Below are 21,607 nucleotides of genomic sequence, written 5' to 3'. Positions count from 1 at the left end.
AGTTTTGTCTGACAATCTGTTGGTATTTAAGGAGTTTTGGTTGGAATCACAGAAAAGTACAGAAGAACAAAAAAGAAGAGACAAATTTACTTCACGTTCTTTGGCATTGATAGAGGCAGCGACCAAATCTCTAGTGAATAAAAGTAAACTCAATTCAAACACCCACATAAAATCTGTTAATGTTTTTTTAAAGACTTTCTCACACCTCTTATTTCGGGGAGTTGAGAAACTTAGTAAATTAATAAACTTCTGTTACACTTCTCGGTTTGTGGGCGTAACCTGAGGGAATTGCAGGAGGAGATTGAGAATGGGCAGCTTGGCTTCCCTGGCGGGTCAAGGTGAGTCTGTAAGCCTGATGGCTTATTCACTCTGCAGATGTCACCTGGTCATTATCCTGAGGCAGCCATCTGCCAGTTGGTCCTGCAGGGCCTGGCCACTCAGTCTTCTGGGCCTTGTGTGACTGGCAGGATCCATGCTGCTTTCTCTTCTGTCCTGACCTGCTACTCCACCTGCCTCCAGTGTCCAAAAGGCCAGGCTGGTCAGGGCCAGAGGGAAGACAGAGGACACACGCAGAGAAACAAAAAAGAAAGCTTTGAACTCTTAGCCACAACGTAAACTGGGATAAATTAATGATGCATCCGCAGTTTTTACCTTGGCACTCCTCACAGCTGACTGCTTGGCTTCTCACCCTCAGCGCTGCTGGGATGCAGAGGTACGCTGCCAAAATAAACTCCAGGCTCCCTGATCGGCTCACCGATTTCACTTGCCGGTGGTTTTACCTACAAAGTGCCAAACATGATTATTCTATTTCTGAAAATGATCTATTGAGAGAATCCTCAAATACTAAAGCCAATCAAGATATGTCGCTACATCAGGAAATTAATTGTCAACCCTTAAAGTGTCTCACGGCAGGTAATTATCTTGGAAAAATAGAGCCTTACTTTTGGACAGACATAATCATGCCCTCCTTCAAGGTTTTGGATTTGCTTTCATTTATTTGTTTTTGGATCTGCTTTAACCTCCTTGGCTCATTACAATTTAATTTCTGAAGTGAGGAAAGGAATCTTTTCGTATATAACTGAGCAATGAATGTGTACGTCTTCACTATATATTTTTAATTTTTTTGCCCATAGGCCTGGTAAACAGATGAATTGTGCTGTGACTTAAAACAAGACCAAAGATTCTTTTCTACCTTAAAATAATGTTTCCAAAATCGTTTCAGTGGTTCATCAACTCGTAACACGGTGAACGGCACTTCTGCATTCGCTTTGCGGCCCTCTATCGGCTATAACCACACCATTCAAGTTTGCCAGATCGGTTAGCGGATCTGTAGTTCGAATGAGACATACGACAGCGGTAATGGACAATTCCGCTTCCAACCTGTAGGGGAACCAAATAGGAAAATTGCTTTGGTGTTGCTTTGATATATTAGCTTAATAGTTATATGTCTGTGTGTTAAGTATGAAGCTAGAGCTAGGAGATGATAAGCTTTGCTTAGCATAAAGCCTGGCTGGAAGCAAGGGGAAACCTTACTTTTTTTACATACCGTTTCAACAAACAACATACAGCATGTAAATTATGAGCTTTATAGGTGCTAGTATTTGTATATTTTAATTTTGAAGAGCGCTAGCTTGCTTCCAGTCTTTTATGCTAAGCTAAGCTAGCGGTGTCCAGGCTCCAGCTCTGTACTTAATGCACAAACATGAGTGGTATTGATCTTCTCTTCGTCTAACTCTCTGAAAGAAAGCGAATAAACAAAATTTCCAAATTAACTATTTATTTAATCAATTTTAAGCCTTAATCATAAAAAAAATGAATCAAATCAAAAGTAAAGCAAATAAAGAAAAAGAATGAGACATATTCAGCTTGGAAATTGAATTCCTAATTTTTAAATTGCATACAGTCATGTTTGTGATTGCTTAACTGTATATCAAAGGAGATGCAAAGGATCTCACAATTAGCTCTATTTCATTAAATAATGTTTTATGTTTGAAGTCATCACTGGCGATAAGAGAAAAGATGTACCTGTTGGTTCTCACTGAAGAACTGTAAAATGTCATTCTCCTGTCACAGGTTACAACTGTGCAAAACTTGTGATAACTTGACGGTAAAATGACTTTTGTTTGTCAAGTGTCAGCACAGATGAAGTATCCTCATCTTGTAAAAATTATTTCTCTCTTTAACAGTGAACTTTGTTTAGGTAATGTTTTCAGTCCTGCTGTGTCACACATGCTGCAGGAACTATTTGAGGACATATTCACAGATAAGCAATCAGGTGAAACCCATATACGCACCCATATTCTGGCTGCCATGTCCAGGAGGCTTTCAATTTTGTATCATCTCCACACTTCCATCATTTTTTACTGACTACAAAATACCTTCACTGGCTAATACGCACACACTAATACACACGCTCACACACCTTTGATCTTGTAGCCTCTATGATTCTGATACTTCATCCTTGACCCACTTTGAACTCAAGACCTGCAGTAATGTGCTGGACATGAATAACTGCGTGGGCAATCTGCTCCTCCTTTCCTTCTGTTGTTTTTTTTGGATCAATTATGCTGTTGTTCTGGAGCAAGGCACACCACCAACTCGAGGCTTGGCTGTGTTTCCAGCCCCTGATATAAAAAAGGAGAACCATGATTGTGGGAGGCCCACCCTCTAACCTGCCTGTACCCCTGGCAGCTAGAACGGGCCAGCTGGTACTGTCAGCAACCCTGACAGATGACCTGCTGAGCGGATACTTTTAGCTCATGATTCACCCATCATTATACAAACATACTGTATAATGTACAATGCACTGAAACAAAGTCTTCTCTCATTATAGTAGCAGTGTATTACATGCAATTCTGGCCTGCAAACTACTACTGTAAAGAATCAAGGGCCATTTTGGCTCTTTTTTGTTGTTTGTTATATTTTCCTCATTCCTGAGCACAAGTAGCCACATATAGATTGTATTTTATAAGATATTGTCCGTGTACAATGCAGTTGAATATAAAGAAAAACATGTTTTCAATTATAAATGCTAAATGCCACATTTGAAAACCTTAACAAAAGAGAAGAACAAATGTATTGTATTTATTTACAACACATTTTGCTCCAATGTTCAGCAATCATGCAGGCAGGAGTCCATTGTTTAAGACGAAGAGATACTAAATTCAGACAGTAGCCACAACCAATAAACCATAATGTTATGTACCAGCCACAAGTCATGTTGTGTTTCCTTTCAGAGCATTAGCTCACTTACTGTAACAGATTCTTGCTCTCTTGCTCTCTTACAGTATGTTTTCGCTATCCCTGTTACAATCGCTACCCACGCAGATAACCTATGGCTCGATGCCATAAAGTTTGTGCCCATTCTGGAGGCTGTTAAGAGCATTATGGGGTGAAATCCAAAAAAAGTGCAATGCAGGTTGAGGGTGAGTGTTTTCGCGGACTGACTACAGTACATACAGCAGCAGTGTATAATTATGTTTCAAATGTTTAATTCCTCTTGTACTTAAAGAGAAAACCCCCTCCTGTCAGACAAATTAAAGATATGTTGTAAACGAGACTAATTAGAAAATAAGATCTTTTCTTATTTGGTTTATAATTTTGACATTATCTCTTTGACACAACCCATAAATGTTGGCGATAGACTTTAACTTCTCTTCATTTCACCTACATTCTTTAACCCTAAAACACCTTCACTGAAGCATTCAATCTGAACACATAGTGTGAAATCAGAGTGAATGTTGAACTTAATTGAATGGTATTAGATTTTTGAAGTCTCAAGCCAATTAATACTGAAATTCTCAAGTGTATTGCACTGCATATGTATCCTGGCTGGTGCTGTGTATGTAGATGAATCTCTGCTCTGCACAGCAGCAGCAGCAGCAGCAGCCATAAAATCCCATCCTGTATTAAACCGCTGCCTGCTTGAGTAATATGCTGTCTGTTTATATGATATGATGTGATTTGACACTTTATTCAACATGAACAGAGATCAGTGTGAGTGGAGATTGAATTTGAACTGCATAAATATGAATTCATCAAGCTTATACTGTACTGAGCAGCTGCATTTAAATTTCTTGAATACAGCAATTTGAAATTCAAAGCAAATACTTGAAATTGAATGTGAGAATTATTTAAAATGAACCACCAGCAATTACAGCCCATTTTCCCAATTCATATTCAAATGTCTTTAGTTCAGGCTGAGCTCTGTGTTCCTGAACATCTGGAAGGAACTTTTGTTCCCTGAGCGACTGGATGACAGCTGCCTCCTCCAACGCTGCCGACAGTGGTCTGACACTCTTCACTTAGCCAACTGCAAGCCATGTGGCACTGTGCCTTTCCCGTCTCCTCAGCCAATGAACAAGTCTTCTTCACACTTGGTGAAAGGGATGCAAATTGTGTCTCATAGCTGCTAATACTGTGGGGAACGGAACGCTCTTATGGGTTTGATGCCTTGCATATAAAACTGTGTCCTGCCTCCCTGCAGGCATTTTTGGACAGTAAGCTACATTTGTGCAGAAAAGAGCTTGTACACAGTACAATAGTGTTTATTTCTCTAATACAATGTCAACAAAAATAAACATTATCATAGGCTTTACAAAGTTGCAGGACAAATATACTGGACTGCATGTATTGTCTATGTTTTTACAGCCTATGTTCCAGTGAAACCACTGATATGTAGTTCACAAAAATACAACAAAGAGACACCAGTGGTAACTTTTTCAGTAAGTAGAGAAAAGGAGATCTTTGGCTGAGAAGTAGAGTAAGGCACAATGCCACATGTCTAAGTAGAGTTAGCTCACAGTTAGCAGCTTTGGAAGAAGAAGATGCCTTTGAGTCTACTTTAATGGCTGCCATCAAAGTGAAGCCAAAAAGGTGATAAAGGGATCCCTTTCTGGTTCGATCTGTCAGTCTAGCGGCTGGCTGCAGGGACCCACACATTTAATCTCTTTTTAATAGTCTGCTCATACTAGGGGGATGCTAAGTCAAGTCAGAGCACCTAACTAAATGGGACACACTACAAAACACATTAATTCCAAATAAAACCTAAATGCAAACACAACAGACAGTTTAGGACAAGGAAATGTATTAGAGGCTAACATAGGGGACCTTGGGATGAATGCAGGTTGTCAGAGATAAATCACTGCATAGTGAACAATATGAAGGTTCTTCAAAGTACAGTTCAGAGTATTCTATTTTTTTGTTTTAAGCAGGATATATAGATTTCTTTCACATTTGTGTCAAAGAAGAATGAGTCAAACATTTTTATTTGCCTGCAAAATGTGTCACATGTTTAAATGAGGACATAAATATCCTCCTTATATTACAACTAGACAGAAAACCAGTACAGTATCATTGTCTTTCTGTATTGAGGTGCTCTGCTGACTGTAAATGTAAGATTAACTTAGGGAGCCTATTGTGTTTGTGTACACTTCAGTTCATTTTAATGCTAACAGTTTTACACAGTATAATTTAAATTAAACTTACTGAGATACTCATTTACTGTGTTATTATGATGGTACAAAAGTAACCTCAATAGCAAAATAATGTTAGGTTTAACAAATGTCCATTCTTGAGTCCAAATAACTATTTTTATTTAACTTTCTGTAAATTGTACTCTGACTACTGGCACAGAAGTCTGCTTAGATTTCAATACAAAAATAATTTACCCTGACTTACACTAAAAACAGGCCTTGAATTCATTTATTCAGGTGTTCGAATGGCATGTATGCAGATATGGGATGCAGTGAATTATAAATAAGAGCTTCACCACAATTAAACATTATGTTTATTTAGTTTGTGATCTGTTTTCATGTTTGAAAACAGAATTGTAAAATACACTCAGGGACGGTTTATTGAGCTTTCCAAGACCCTAATACTGTAGTTCGTGATGTGCTGATTTGATCACAGTTGTACAGAGCCTAAGCAAGTGTCAGCAACATGAAAGCAACTGTCTGCAAAAATCCTACACATGGAAAGCTGTGGCTCACAGCTCGCTCATTTATTTCTCTAAGGACATACGCATGCAAGTGAGGATATCTACAACACCTTGGCATAAATGGCAAACGGTAGCACAGATGATCGAGGTGGTGCTGCACAGCTGGTAGTGGTTCTCTCTTTATACTGCATAGAGGTGCCTACATTATGTGTTAAGTGATTCAAACGACATATTAAATACATGTAGGCTACTGTAAAGGATATTGTACAACAACTGTATGTGGTTTTTACTTTCGCTGTGCTACTCAAGTCTTGTAACAAATAAAACACATTTAATGAATGTACTGTTCTATAACACCAGTGAGCCGCCTCCGGTCAGTGTGTGGACTGTTCCATACTGCATGCTGTATGAGTGCACGCTGTGCAGGGCTTTTAGGACTGTGTATGGTATAAAGAGCACACACTGTAATTCCCTTAACCACTGTGCATTACAAAAGGCTTTATGTAGGAAAACCCCAAGCGACCCACCAGGACAAACAAAGCTCAGTTCTCAAAGAAGAGCTGCGACCACCTAAAAACAATGCAAAACAAGAGGGACTGTAATGAGTAAGATATGCCAGTGCACTCACACCGGCTGGAAATGGGCTCTTTCTTCATATTGAATTAGGCTTTGGCATTAAAGGAAGAATAAATAATAAATCCTATTTGGACAGTAGTGTAAATTTTACCAGCGTGGCACTGTTTGCCCCCAACACTCCCTTTCACTGGAAAATCCCTCTCTCTATTTGTCTGAGCTCTGAGGAATTTTCTCTTCTTGTGGCTATAGTCTGTATTCACTGTATTCAAGTCATTATCATTAATGAGATGTCAAAACAATACCTAAAACACACAACCTTGTCACAAGATACACAACAAAGTAAGTATTTACTGGACACATACATTTTTTTTTTATACAGGGCTCAACAATAAGGATTGCCCGATTGCTTGCCCGGGGCCACATCAGCCTAGTAAATCTAACACTCACCCACTTGCTCGATTGGACAAGTGGTAAAAAAAATTAAAAACATTGTATAAAAACAAATTGCATTACCCCTGAAAATAGATATATGCGAATCCGAAAAATTATTTGTGAGCACAGTGTGCGAGTTAAGACCATAATCCTCCCTAGCGCACGCCCCCTGCTGTCCCGCTGATGTGCTTTCCAATGCTGTGACAAAATTATGTGGATGGATGTTTACTCATTTAGCATCTGGATAGTTAGCTTGCTAGTTTGCTAATTCCACCATGCTTTCATGCTACACTGGTAACAGAAAATGAGGCACACAGTGGACTGTTGGCTAGGTCTTACAGTCCCTCCGCCTCACTCCCCGCCGCTGGTGGACCAACATTACTTTGCTTGGAGGAGAGTCCTCCCAGTGAAGTAGTCCACCAGTTCATGCACGCCTAAAGCTTAAACGTAGCACATGTACTGCTTTAGCATCCTTGCAATTCTCCTTGTTCTTAAATGTAGCATTGTGTTTTACCATTTTAACTCTCTAACATAAGATGGAAGATTTGTTGTGACTTCAGACTCACTACTATGGAGAGGGTCAACACCTGTACCATCAAGCTTGGGGAGGAATGATCATTGTGACAAATGTCTCCATTATGTAGATTTAAATACCGTACAAAATTCAAGACATAGGAATGTGTCTCACTGAATATGTTCCTTAGTGGTGGTGCCCCTTGAAATGAAGAAATCGTTTAATTTAAAGTTTGGTTAAATGTGTTCTTTTTGTCTTCCATTGAAGATGAGGTAATTCTCTCAGCAGTCTGTGATTCAGCATCTCACTGAGATGTCCCCAAAAGCTACATGTCTCTTGTAAATCAGTAGGGTACCTCATCCTAAGTTAAATAATTTCTTTTGACATTTGAACTCGCTGTCATATTGCATTTCTATCATATCTGACAGAAGGGAAATCTGACAGCCAGAGGACTTCATAGTGAATGACAGCTAACAGAGAGAACACAGAGTCTATTTTAACAGCCAAACAATAAGAGTATGTATGATCAAAGATGTTTAATACGGATATAAAATAAAATCATTTCAGATCCTGGCAAGTTTTTAGGTGCAAATGTGATGCATCCTTTGTGAATTAATTTTTAATCTACAGAAAAATCAATAACATCAGAGATAAAGTGAGCGCACAAAACAATTATCTAGAGAGCAACATAGTTCACTAAAATAATAAAGATAAGCTAAAAAATGATTCTTAAAAATAATTAGAGAATAAATAATATTAAATGTCCTCAGTCTGATTGTAAAAGCAAACAGATTGCGGGGAGTTGTGGTTTAAAGGCCCATGTGCCCAGAGATGATCATGTACAACAAAAGGAATGACTGAAAACAGGTCACTTTAAAGCTTTTTTTATTTTCATCTAAGCTGCTTTAGAGTTCTGTCTGCTTCACACAAAGAACACTGTACATGATGAAGCTATAGTTCATTTAAGGACTAAACCTCACTTTAATAAAAGTTCTACTTCTGTCAAAAAGCATTTCTAACATAGTAGCTACTTTTCATATCTTCCGAGGTATGACTGGCCCTCAGAAAAAGAGTGTATGGTTGAGGAGAGAGGGGAAATATAAACCATTGTGGAGAAGAAAAAAAAAACACAAGGTCCATGTTGCCTGGTGTGATTAGCCCTATTAAACAAACATTATTTCAGTGACATGACCAGTTACTCAAATAATTCATCATTGTTTTTCAGTATTATAACCTTTTTACTTTGTCTCGTCCTCCCATTTTTAATGACAGGTTAACATATACAGTACATGTTAACTCCACCTGTTTGAAATTTGGCCTTTAACATGAATAGAGTTGGATTGAAACAAAGCTGTTTTAGTCCAAAAGACGTGGAATGTAAATCCATGTTTATTGAACTTTGCTTGTGTTTTTTTTTAAACATATGTATCCATTTCATGTGTAGTGAACTACGCAGGATGAGAGACTGCTTTTTCCTGTCTCACGCATCATTCTTTCATTCAATCTCTATCAAAAATGCAAAAGCAGCCCGCTGACCATAATCAGGGAGAGCATCACAAGGGGTCTTATCACTAGATACAGAATATGGCTCTCAGTGCTATTGCATATTGCACGAGGAAGATATAAACCAGATAGTAGGATTAACAGCAGGAAAGAAAAGCCCTACAAAGAGCCAGTTCTCCATTATTTATCTTTTCTAATGAAATGATTCGAAGGTTGAGAAGAGCTGTGAGGTCACTCCTTTGAAAACGTCCTGGCTTAAAGTTTCAGTGATGCAAGTGTTTCATTAATTTGATGATAAAGTATGAGATGAAAAATAAAATGATTTTGCAGGATATTGCCTAGAGGGAATACATGAAAACACTGTCACCAGAAAGTCATGTTAAGTTTGATTCATAACAGAAAGTTAATATCAAGTATGATCAAGATAATGAATCAACAAGCTCACCTCCACTAATCACAGCTGGGTGCTCCATAACAGAAACACAAAAACTGTAGGTGGACAGAGCAAAAATGAATGATTTATTAATCCACAAACAAAAACCCTTCCTCAGTGTGCAACTGGTACAAAATGTATGTGCTTTATAGCATAACATGGAATATATGTCGTTTGTAAAATATGTTAAAGGCAATGAACCTCTTTATGCTGATCTCAATGTGTCTAAACCATTCTTGGAAAGGTTCCAATAATGTTTTAGTTATTTCTTCTCAGGGCAAACAGCTTAGCTTGGTATAAAGACTGCAAACAAGAGGGAACAACAAGCCTACCTCCGTCCAAAGGCAACAAAAACTGCCCACCAGTCGTCAAACTAATTAACACATTATTTTGATTTTCTTATCTTTGGACAGAAAGAGCCAGGCGATCTGTTTGCCTCTGTTTCCTGTCTTTATGCTAAGCTAAGCTAATAGGCTGCTGGCTTTAGCTTCAAATTCACTGAGAGTGGTATAAATCTTCTCCATATCTTGGTAAGAAAACCAACAAGCGTATTGTATTTCTTTAAGAATCACGACTAATGAACAAAATACTTTAATTCATCTAAATCACTTATGTGGAAATACAAATTTAGTCTTCAAGGGATGCAAACTTCTGCACAATAAAACATAATGTAATTAGTATTACATTGTGCTGCTGCATATAAGGTGGAAACTATAGTTTGATTACTGTAAGGAAACTTATTATGTATTATTTAAACAAAGAAAAGTGGTTCCTTAATTGGCTTAGAGGATTTGGGAAATATTGAATGGTACCTAATTGCATCCACACCCCCTTGTAGGTGAAGATCAGGGATAAAATATGTATATCTATGTAACAGGCAGCAAGGAAGGATTTGAACCTGAAAATAAATGTTTACTTGTTGTTGCTGCAGGGCTGCCGATGTGCAAAAAGATACAGAATGACAATTTAACTTCCCCGAAACGGGCTTCATCAGTCAATCTGCATGAGCAGGTTGAGGACTGATATTGAAGGAAGTGTCACAATTTTCATACTTAACAGCATTAGTGGCGGGAAAGCTGTCTGCGCCACTGAAAATGTAAAAATGCAGCTACTGGAAGATCACTTTGTTGTTGTGCTGAAAACCTACCAGGATCAAAGCCAACGTCACTCTCTAGCATCACAGTGTTGCTGAGGTAGAATGTAGCATCCTTGCATGAAATGTTAACAAAGCCTCAACTCCAAAGTCTGTTCTCACTCCTTAACTTAGAAATACAGAAGGTAGGTGCGTAGTCAGGCTAGTTGAATCCCATAATAACAGAGACAACACAAATGTTGGTAAATCCAACAACGTGGTCAAAAAATTGGGAAAAGTTTTGGAAAACTCAAATAAACAAGTAGAAATTAAACATTCAGAAAGACAAATCACCAGCAGTGAGTTAAAATCCCATATTACTAATAAAGTATAAACTGTTTTGATCTACTATGCAGAAAATACCATGCTGCATAACAATAGGGCTGTTACTTTGACATTTTTAAATGTTAGATCAAACAGAATTTTACATTTTTTTGTAATGATTTGTTTGAATTCAAAATCCACAGTGTGCAAGCACAGGCACTGCCTTGCACTGCAGCAGGGGCCCTTCCTTAGATACTTTGTCCATCTGATCCATGCCCTGTTTCCCTATTAGTAATTGTTGTTCTATCTTTGCTAATGCAAAATGGAGAAAACTAGCAAGCTGTGCAGAAAAGATAATCACACCATACCATCTGAAAAGTAATTTTGTGAGACTATCATATATTTTTATTCATATTTAGAACAAATGTGGTTTAATGTAAGGCTGTTTGCTGACTGTACGCACAGCGATTGAACAAAACATTCATTCTAAACATGGGCTGATTAGTTGTGGTTTGGCAATGTATTCATTTTTATGCACTTTCTGACAAAAGAGGACATGGAAGGAAAAAACCAATGATCAATCTGAAAAGGTTTATGAATCCATTATGTGAAAATCTGGGGGCGACTGCGTTTCTTTTGTTCTCAGGAGAGCCTGGGCCTCGACTTCAGCATTGGGGAAAGGTCGGAGAAGAAGCAGGCTCTGTTCCGCTGGGCTCCAAGAGCATCAGACCCAATCGATGCTTCTTTGATCGCCTGCCCTAGCTCTCTTTTGTCCTGCCTCAGTTCACCAGAGGGTAAACAGGCTTCTTCATCTGAATCGTAACCGTCAGAAATAGCTTTGGTGAGGTGTTGGAGAGCTGCTGGTTTAGCCTTCAGTCTTATTCATTTTGAGCACATAACCACTCTCTGCACTCTCCTACATGAAGCTCCAGACGACAGGGATCCCTCTAAATATACTTGCACCAAAATGTAGCTGTGGTCTGCCACTGCCAGGGGAATTGCATGTGTCACCTACAGTCGCTGCAATCCAGAACGACATTTCTTTCAAAAGATTGCCCCTGAGCAAACAAGCCATGTTTGTTTACACATGAATAACCCATCACTCCTCATGTCGTTTCACTACGCTAGTGACGACGGCCCCAACTGTTGAACTATATACAGGTTATACTGTATACAGGGCAGGAAAGACTGTTTATTTATACAGTATTATTATCTGTTGAAAGCAGAAAAGGCAAACACATGGATACTGTCTGACTGACATGTTCAATTCATTCATTCAAGAGATTTGCTAGCAGGTACATTTTAAGGGTCAATAATACATACATGAAGTGATCTTATATCAATTAGTATTTTAGCTAATACAGCTAATTTATGGTTTATTAAGTACATTGCTTACACATTTGATAAAAGTAGGTGTTCAAATCTGTTGTACTTAAATGTCTAATGCTTTATTATGTTTTGGTCACTAAGTGCTCCTTTTGAAACTTAGATATGAATCATCCACTGACTGATATGCAAATTCCTGGACTGATGTTTTTTTTTGTTTTTTTTGTCCTAAATACCGGTGTCACCTCAGTCAGATCTGCAACCTGTTTTTCCTCGTCTGAAAAGTAAGGTGCTCATAATTCAGAAGAAGCGTGAGCATCATAAACACCACTGATGTGAGATTGAGCACACCATTCAGCTCAGCCCTTATCTCATTTGATTACCATTAATTATAATCGACTTACTAACGTGTCTATTTATTTACATTATTCATAAATACTTGGTTAGTCAAACGTGTATCCTTAAAGGATAAGACTGGTATATATTTGCCATGTCGACAAATGTATGTGAGCCTGTCTCTTAAAGCAACACCAAAGCACTTTTCCTCTTCGGTCCCCCTACAGGTTGGAAGCAGAATTGTCCATTACCGTTCTCATTCAAACTACAGATCCGCTACCCGATCTGGCAAACTTGCATAGTGGGGTTTTAGCCGCTAGAGGGCGGCAAAGCGAATGCAGAAGTGCTGTTCACTCTGTTATGAGTTGATGAACCACTGAAACGATTTTGGAAACATTATTTTAAGGTACAAAATCATCTTTGGTGTTGCTTTAATACTTTCCGACTTCCCTGCCCTGTCTGTGGCACTCAGACCCATACACATTTGCTCCTACTTGAGAAATAAATCCATTAAAGCGCACAAATATATAATTTAATCTTTAATTAAGGCTGGGCACTGAAGTTCTTAGGAAATGTTACTTAAACTGGATGGTATGTATGGCTCAAAATAAACTACAGTGGCAATTAAGGAACCTGTCACCCAGTGCAACAGTGTGGCTCATTGATGTGCTTTTTAAACAACAATGGAGGTCACAAAGGAATACGCAACATCAGGCTTCATACCTAGACGTCACTATGTATAAAGCAGTGATCCAACATAGAATCAATTCATTGAGGTTTTAGGCTGTTCATGGGATTTGTTGACAATAAAAAAACAGATTATCACCATCCTAATGTAATTATTCATCGATAACTGAATAAATAATGAATGAATAATAATTTGAAAAAATAGCTGTCAGCAATTTAAATAACAATTTGTATTGTTTGCAATCATGGAAAGAGCTCCTTTGTATTTGCAGCTTGTGATTCATGTTAGATCAAATCTGTGGTTAGCAGGGTATGTGCTTCTAGCCAATGCTTTGTCTCTCTACATTCATGTAAAGGAGCCTGTAGTGGGCCAGCTTCTCAGGTTGGGGTGACTCTTCTGCTTTCGCAAATAGCTGCTTTGCTGGGTTCAGTGGAGTTGAAGGTCTATCAGATTTAATTGATGGAGACCCTCCAGAATCAATGAGGCTAGGAAAGCAGGACAGCCCCTCTCTTCGGCAAGCCAGGAGGCCATCAGTGGGGGAGGCAGGATGAGGGCTGTGTGTGATGTTCATGCGTGAACCTGGGGCTTCAGAGTAATGGTGTGTGTCTACCCCGGTGCCACGCCACATAAACTTAGAAACCTCCCTGTCAGATCCAGACACAGGGCCAACGGCAACGCACAGGAGGAGTCTGCAAAGAATAGACTCAACATCCTAAATGCTTATTTGTTATCACGTGGGTGTCACAATTAGGACACATGCTATGTGATGAAAACTTTACCAACATTTTTACTCTCACTGATTTTAGTACTTCTTGAGATTGCTTGCATGCCTTGCCTTGATTCACATCTCATCATTGTGTTCATAGCTTAAAATAGTGTGGACAACATAATGTAAAATTGGTGTCCTTTAATCTTTAATGACCCATAGTTGGCTGTTTGTAGTCACATTTATCTTGCAACAGTGGTTCTCTAAATGTCCTAAATGAGCAAATGGTGAGTGGAGGACCTACAGACAGTCGCTAAATTGAGCGAATTACAGAGTGAGCACAATCATCTGCTATTCTTAGAGGACCAGCAAGCAGCACTGGCAGTATCCTCAGAGCTCCTCACTGCAGCATCAGCAGTGTCAATGGACTGTGCCCAGTCTCAGCATGGAGCATTTGGATGGACAGTCCCACCACATCAGAATGATCAGCGAGCAGTCTCAAACAACAGGACAAACCTGACCTGTTTCACAGAGAGGGATCAATTAAAAAACTGGAATCAAATATGAATATGTCTGTCTGAAGCCCTGGACAAAAATAGTTGACAAAGTTGGTCAAATTTGCTGCTTTACTGTTTTGGAAGAGCTGCCATTCTAACTGTGCTGTGGAATTGACTGCCTGTTATCTCATGATAGACAATGAATTTAAATATGGAAATAGACTGAAACTTCAAGAGAAAGTTATAATTACAAAGTAGGTAAAGGCAAGATCTACTGTATGTATCATCAGCACTTCTTTTAATTTTAGTGTTTTAATCTTGGTGTTGTGGAACAATCCAATCACGATTGTTGTGTAATTCCTATCATGTATGATGTAAAATGTCAATGTTTGACATTTGTGAGTTGACTCTAAAGCAGTTACAAGTGCTCACAAAACAAAGTGATACAGGGTTCAGTTCAACAATGTTCTGAAACACACAAGAGTATATACAGTACATATTGTAACAATTGCTCCAGTCATTTCTATGACGTGTAGATAGATAAGAAAGGGGCACTAGAAGAAAGGAGGATTGGATCAAGGTCGGTTCACACAGATACATTGTCAGGGATGGGGACAGTGAAACAATTTAAGTAGAATGTAGATGACAAAGGCTAGGTTCAGAGTTTTAACAGAATGGAATATAACAGATTCACACTAGTGAGCAGGGATATTCACAAGTCATTTTTTGCAAGTCCAAGTCAAGTCTCAAGTCTTTGAGCTCGAGTCCAAGTCAAGTCTATGATATGTGATGATATGTCCTAAATGTAATGTCTCTTTCACTCAAAAAAATGTCGAAGTGGAAATTAAGAGAAAAGTGGCAGCGCCACACCAGTTACAGAACAACATGTCAGTCCAAATTACGCACAATAAGCAGTTTGAACTCACTGATGTAATGCCATTTATTTTCTAAGTGTTAGTAGGCTTAGTGAAACTGAGTCCAGCGCAAGGGAGACCCGACTCAGAGGAGGAGAGGTTAGTGAGGCCAGCGTCTCCAGGAGACAGGGCGCACGGATCCGCTGCGCCACGCATGGATGAAATAATGAAATAGTAAATAGGACAACAGTAACAGAAATATGTGCAGAATTAAGACAGTCAAGACGGCCCAGTGTTTGGTGGACCGGGTACACCTTGTTCACTTAATAGTCTACAAATCAACCACGGGATCAATTACGCATCACCTGAGTTTGCACCACCCGACACAGCGTTTGTTCCTGGGGAGATGGATCCGTGCGTCCCGCCTCCTGTGTGCCATGGATTTCTTAGCCTCAGTGACTACTAACTATAAAATACTATTTGCCTGTTCCCAGCATTAGCACAACACTTTGCGATGGTTAGCTCGTTACCTGTGACGATATATGCTAATGTAACGTCTCTTTCACATTAGCGTGTGAGTGACTGACCTATTTGGATGTGTTTTGAGACGCTTGATGAAGTCCGACGTTGTTGATCCGGCATCATTTATCTTGGTGCCACACACCTTGCATGTAGCTGCTCGCTTACTGCCACTGTTTACCAAGTAATTGAAAGCAAAACTAATGACAAAAGGCACAACTCCGGGAGGACTTGGTGTCGCCATCTGCAAGGCATTTTTTGATATGTGTGCGCGCACATAGGCGCATGCGTTACGTTGCACATTATGGCAAAGGGCAGGTGACATACAGCTCGTCATACGTTTCCCTGTATATGCGCCAATAAAAGAAAATAGAAATACATTAATACATTTAGATTTAAAAAGCAATGATTGTATGAAAACAGGTTGTTGACGAGTCTCGAAGCTCGAGTCTGAGTCAAGTCTGAAGTCTTTTGGGTCGAGTCCGAGTCAAGTCTGAAGTCAGCTGTTAGTGCGACTTAAGTGCGACTCGAGTCCGAGTCTCAGACTCGAGTCCCCATCTCTGCTAGTGAGTGATTTTGAGTTGCGCACGCACACAGGGTGAAGAAAACAAACCGAAGCTTATGGGTTGATCAACATTCCTTAAACGGCACAGATTGCAAAGATAATGGCTGGAAAATGAACAATATCCTAAGAAGCAAACCTCTGCTTTATTAAGCTCAGAGTGCATAATTAGCTATGTTACCTGTTTTAAAATAAGACTGCTCACACTGTTATCATGTCTTTATGGCTGTTAAATGAATATTGCAAATGATTGTCAGGGTCTATGATCAGTTTGACGTGCATTTACATTTTCAGTGTGTGAATCTGTGATGGATGTTGCTGCTGTTATGAGTGAAGTTTTTCCTCTATACACTGCTGTCATCCAACATGAGGTTTTGCAGTAATGGTATGTAACACATTTGGCATACAATGTCTACTATATTTTGATGGTAAACATGTAAACCACTGGATTTACCTACATGTTACTATTAAAAAAACACTGCTAACATTTCTTGTGTAAGGGGTGCTTGTGTGCTTTTAACCAATGCGGCTCAATTATGGTTTTGGGATAATAGCCTCCATATTAATGTTAAATAACTAGGATTCAGATGGGTCTTGAAATATCATTTTGAGACGAGCGCGACGGACCATCAAATCTGTGGTATCATCTGTTGCTTGCAGAGCAGAATGAGTAAACTATATGCATGACATCTGGAATTACCATACCATGGGCCTGAGGCTGACATAGAGCATGTATAATCACCTGTCTGCTGTGTAGCTAGTGCAACAGCCATAAGGAACACTAGAATATTTAGGAAAGTCAGTAATGCAGAATTTAAAGAGAAATTGCAGGAACTGTGGTTGCTAAGGCCAACTGACTGTACTGGCAACATATAGTTTAATTTGGTCCAGTCAAAGGTGATGCAAGAAATCCAGCTGAAAGTCAGATGGCAATCAGGAATAAATCAGCCTTATTTCTTACCCTCTCCATGAAGGCACCTCCATAGCTGATCAGCACCAATCACATACAGCATACAAGCATACAGTGGCACAGCAATCAGCAACATAACCAACCCAGCTGTTAGGGAACATCTCTTACAAAGAGACTTAAGCCTTTTGATTAATGTAGTATTAATTTGTTCACGTCTACATAACCAGATTTACGTGTTGTTCAAGTAGCATCTGCTGTTATTTTTAGACAACTTCCAATGAATGTTTCTGCATGTCATGAATTTCATTTACATAAAACTGAAATGTCTGAAAACCTTCCCCGACCTCGCCGTCGCCTCTCTGACTGGGTAGACAAATATACCCAACCTCTGCATTGCCAGAGGTTCTCCTGAGGTTGAGCTTAATGTATAAGGATGGGGGATGTGGAGAGCATGTAGGATGAGACGTTCCTGAGTTGCACTGGGCACATAAATAAGGGAGCAGCACAAAGCTATCCCCCAGGACTGCTGTCAGTTGGCATCTTAACACGCTGGATACTAATGAGAAACAATGCTGCATCACGCACCTTATGCAACATGCAACACCCAGATGGATTGGGTCTTTTTTACAGGCTTACAGTAAGATGGAGGTCTGCAGCATCTCGCATATAATCAACATGCAATCAATGACCCATTACGATTTTAACCCAGTTCTTATATATTCTTATAGTTCTTCTTAGATAATCAACACACAAACGCACACAGAAAAATACCACACTGTAACTTTTGTCAAAACACACTTTAAATTCTACATAGGTCTGAGTTTCATTTGAAATACCGAAAAGAAAGTTATTGATTTCCGCCCAAAAGGGTTAATGTGACTGCTTAATGCAAACTGTATGAGATGAAATTCCAAATTAAGTAATATAAATGAAACGTTATGTTATCAATGCAGGAGTTGTTAAAGTCCAATTACTGCTAGTGTGGTGCGTTTTAGTTTTTTCCTCATATCAGGAAAGTTGTCACAAGTCATTATACTCCTTGGCAGTCAAGTCTTCTGTGGCAGATAATTGTACTTTTGAGGAAACTTTACATCCAGTTAAATCCACAATTTAAAGACACCAGTTTTGCAGTTATAAAATGTTGAAGGTATATTAACTATAGATAAGCGATCAAAAGACTCTGTTCGTGATTCACAAACTAAGTTGAACTAAGTTGTTCTAAATATGAATACATTTTTTTCCCATGTAATGAAAATAGAGCTTGGTGAGGCATTTACAGACAGTAGATGATGCCAATATATAGCATTTTACTGTGTAAATACTTCAAAGTGCTTCATCTATATAACATTATTAGGTGAAACTTACTACACAGTGACTTATAAGATACCTCCAAATATAAAATTACTTTAAAATATTTATACCAGATGTAAATATTTAATGAGTTCTAACATTCAGCATTTGGGTCAAAACTCTGATGAGAAGATTGTGCCACCATTGCACCACCCGTTGTGCTAAGCTTAGTTAGCAACTGCTGGGGGTAGCTTAATATTACTGTAAGCGTACAAACATGAGAATGATATCAATCTTCTCATCTCTGCAAGAAAGTAAAGTGAATTTCCCAAATTGCTGATCTTTTCTCTTAACATTTTCACTGCTTACTCTCTAGATAACTACTCTGGATTTGGAAAATGAAGATAAAATGTTGAAAATAAAAACATTTTGTTTTTCCAACATGTTCAGGTGAAAGTAATGCCACCATTAAAAACTGAGACAAGTAACTAAGTTATGTCTTAAAAACTATAACCAATATTGTTTTTACAATGAAACTGTATCAAATGAGGATGTGATAACAATGTGACAATGTTAAAGGGGTCGCTCGTAGTCACAAACCCACATAAAATTATACATTGAATCCCCTTGGCTTTAGAGAGCTTTTTTAGTGAGTTTCAGTTAATTGTTTAATTGTCTGGTTTCTTATAACTTCATTTTAAGCTGCAGCTTTTTTCAGCTAAAAAGGTCTAAAATGCACTGGACACCACCTGCTCACCACCAAACAGCAGACAGACAGAAACATAGCAGAGCATTCAGCAGCTAAAGAGCCAGATATTTCCCTCAAGGGACTAAAAACAGAGCTAAAAGAGAGTAAATACTGGACTCCCATACTCCAAACCAAAGCTGGTGTTGCTAGTTGTGCAAATAAGCTACTATTTGCTAAAAATCTTGCCATATCAACCTAAAAGGTGATGATATTTCAATGTTGTGTTCAAAACTTGCTATTGCTGCCCCCAAGTGGCCAAAAAAACAGTTATTGCAGGTGTAACCATATTCATTTGTAGAAGGTGCCAGTATATCATTTATATAGGTTCTAACTTTCAGACTTTTTGGTCAAAGGTTCTGCATGATTAAATCGAGATCTTAGCTTTTGCACATTCCTGGTAGTCGGAGTGTTCAAGTTGAGGAAATGGGCTCCAACAGGAACGAGAGAAATGCTGTCCCCAGGCTCTGACTGCATTTGTCTAATGCAACCACTTTGGCATGGCACATCTGTTTGGATCAAGGTTTCAGAAGCAGACAGGGGTGGCAGAAGACTCCCAGTTAACATGACGGTGCAGGGCCTGCGTGCTAGTCCCCTGCAGCCAGCCATGCACTGCTGACACAGAAAATATGATAGCAGATGCTAAAATAGTACAGTGGGAGGCTAAACTTTATAGCCACAGATGAACATTTTCAGCAAAACCATAGAGGTATCGCTGACATGAAAATCCATATCCATGAATTTCTTATAAACTAAACAAATCTAATATAAATGTGAGACACAGACACATATTAACATTCATTCTTGTTCTTTCCATGTGCAAATTAAACTGATCTAACAGCAACAACGTAATGTAATGGTGCCGAATTTGAGAGTTGAGAGCAATTGTAAACAACGGAGAGACAATAACAACGGATCAAGATTAATACAATTTGAATGGAAGGCTTGGCTCAATGCAATTAGCATAACCTTAATGCTCACTGTTGGATGGGCTCTCAGAGGGCCCGAATGTGTTCTTGTATTTTGTTATTTGAGACTTTCAATTTCCCCAGTGACGCACAGGCAATGGAAGAGCAATAACTGCTTTTCACAGCTTCAGATCAGTGCAACCCTGACGTGTGATATGACTGTGGAAAAGGGTGATGATGGGAGGGGGTGAGGGCTGCTTAAAAGTCCTTCTGAAAACCAGACAGCAACTAGAAGAATGTTTAGCTAAATGTGACGTTAATAACAATTTAGAATTTTAGGATGAATTCCAGTTTTCTATCGATCATTATACTGTAAAAGTATTTTAAAGCATGCTTTAATTTCCTGTTTAATCTTCTTCTTCTTTAATCGTCTGTAATCTCCTAGAGCTTGTGAGCTATTTCATCGATGATTGATTATCATCAAGTACGTTGCTACTTGTTACTTGTGTATATGAATTTATTGTATTCTGTTGTTACCATGTTTATAGAATAATGATGAGTTCTTCCTTTGTGTAAACAGGTTTTGTTGTATCATGTAGATAAGACATGAATTCATCTTTTCCAGTCTGTTTCAGTTTAATGCTGCAACTGCTGAGTAGGACTAAAGTAAAATGACTACTGACATCCTGTAATATGAATTTCTGTGTATGGTTTGAAATTCACACAATTACCTCTTCCAGCTATTTGCAACCGGCAATATGTAAAGTAACAAAGTGCAGCTGTAACAGTCCACTGACTTGTGTTGGTACGAAGAGACAGTGCAAACGTACAGATAGGAAGAGCAGCTACAGATCTCTGGATTTGTCTTTTTGGAGGCAAACTTGCGCACTGCTAACCTTTATGTCTGTAAAGTGTAGTGACACAGAGAGATGGAGCCACTGGCAAAGACCAGCTTTTGCAGGGAGAAGTTGCTGGAGTGTGGGCTGCAGAGAGCAAACACAAGGGCTACATGCGCAGTGACGCGTAATAAAGACACATCAGAAAAAATAAATGTTACATGCGATCACCAGATTCCGACACTGATGCCCATTTACTAATTAAATATAAAAGGATTTCCTTTTCAGCAGATTACAGGGATTACAGGGTGCACTAGGCAGGCAATCAAATGAAAAATCTATCAGCCGAGTTAACATAATGCGTAATCATCGGAACTGTGCCAACAATCCTTTGCAAAAAAAGTCAGACATCACGAATTAAGGAATTTTTTTGTTGTATAACAAATGTTTGCACCTGTACTCCAACTCTCGTGACCTACAACTGTCAGCAATTAAAGTGCCAACTTTTCTTTAAAAGATCATATCACTCCAGAGAACCTACTGAGTGTACTTGAAGTCATTTCATATTATACAGTATGCAATGTACAGTATACAGTATATTGCACTACAGTGTCTTAGCAGCTTGCACTTGATTGTGT

The sequence above is a fragment of the Sander lucioperca genome, chromosome 15, assembly GCF_008315115.2.
Source record: "Sander lucioperca isolate FBNREF2018 chromosome 15, SLUC_FBN_1.2, whole genome shotgun sequence".
Taxonomy (NCBI): Eukaryota; Metazoa; Chordata; class Actinopteri; order Perciformes; family Percidae; genus Sander; species Sander lucioperca.
The sequence above is the reverse complement of the archived record's forward strand: the minus strand, read 5'-3'. Positions refer to the sequence as shown.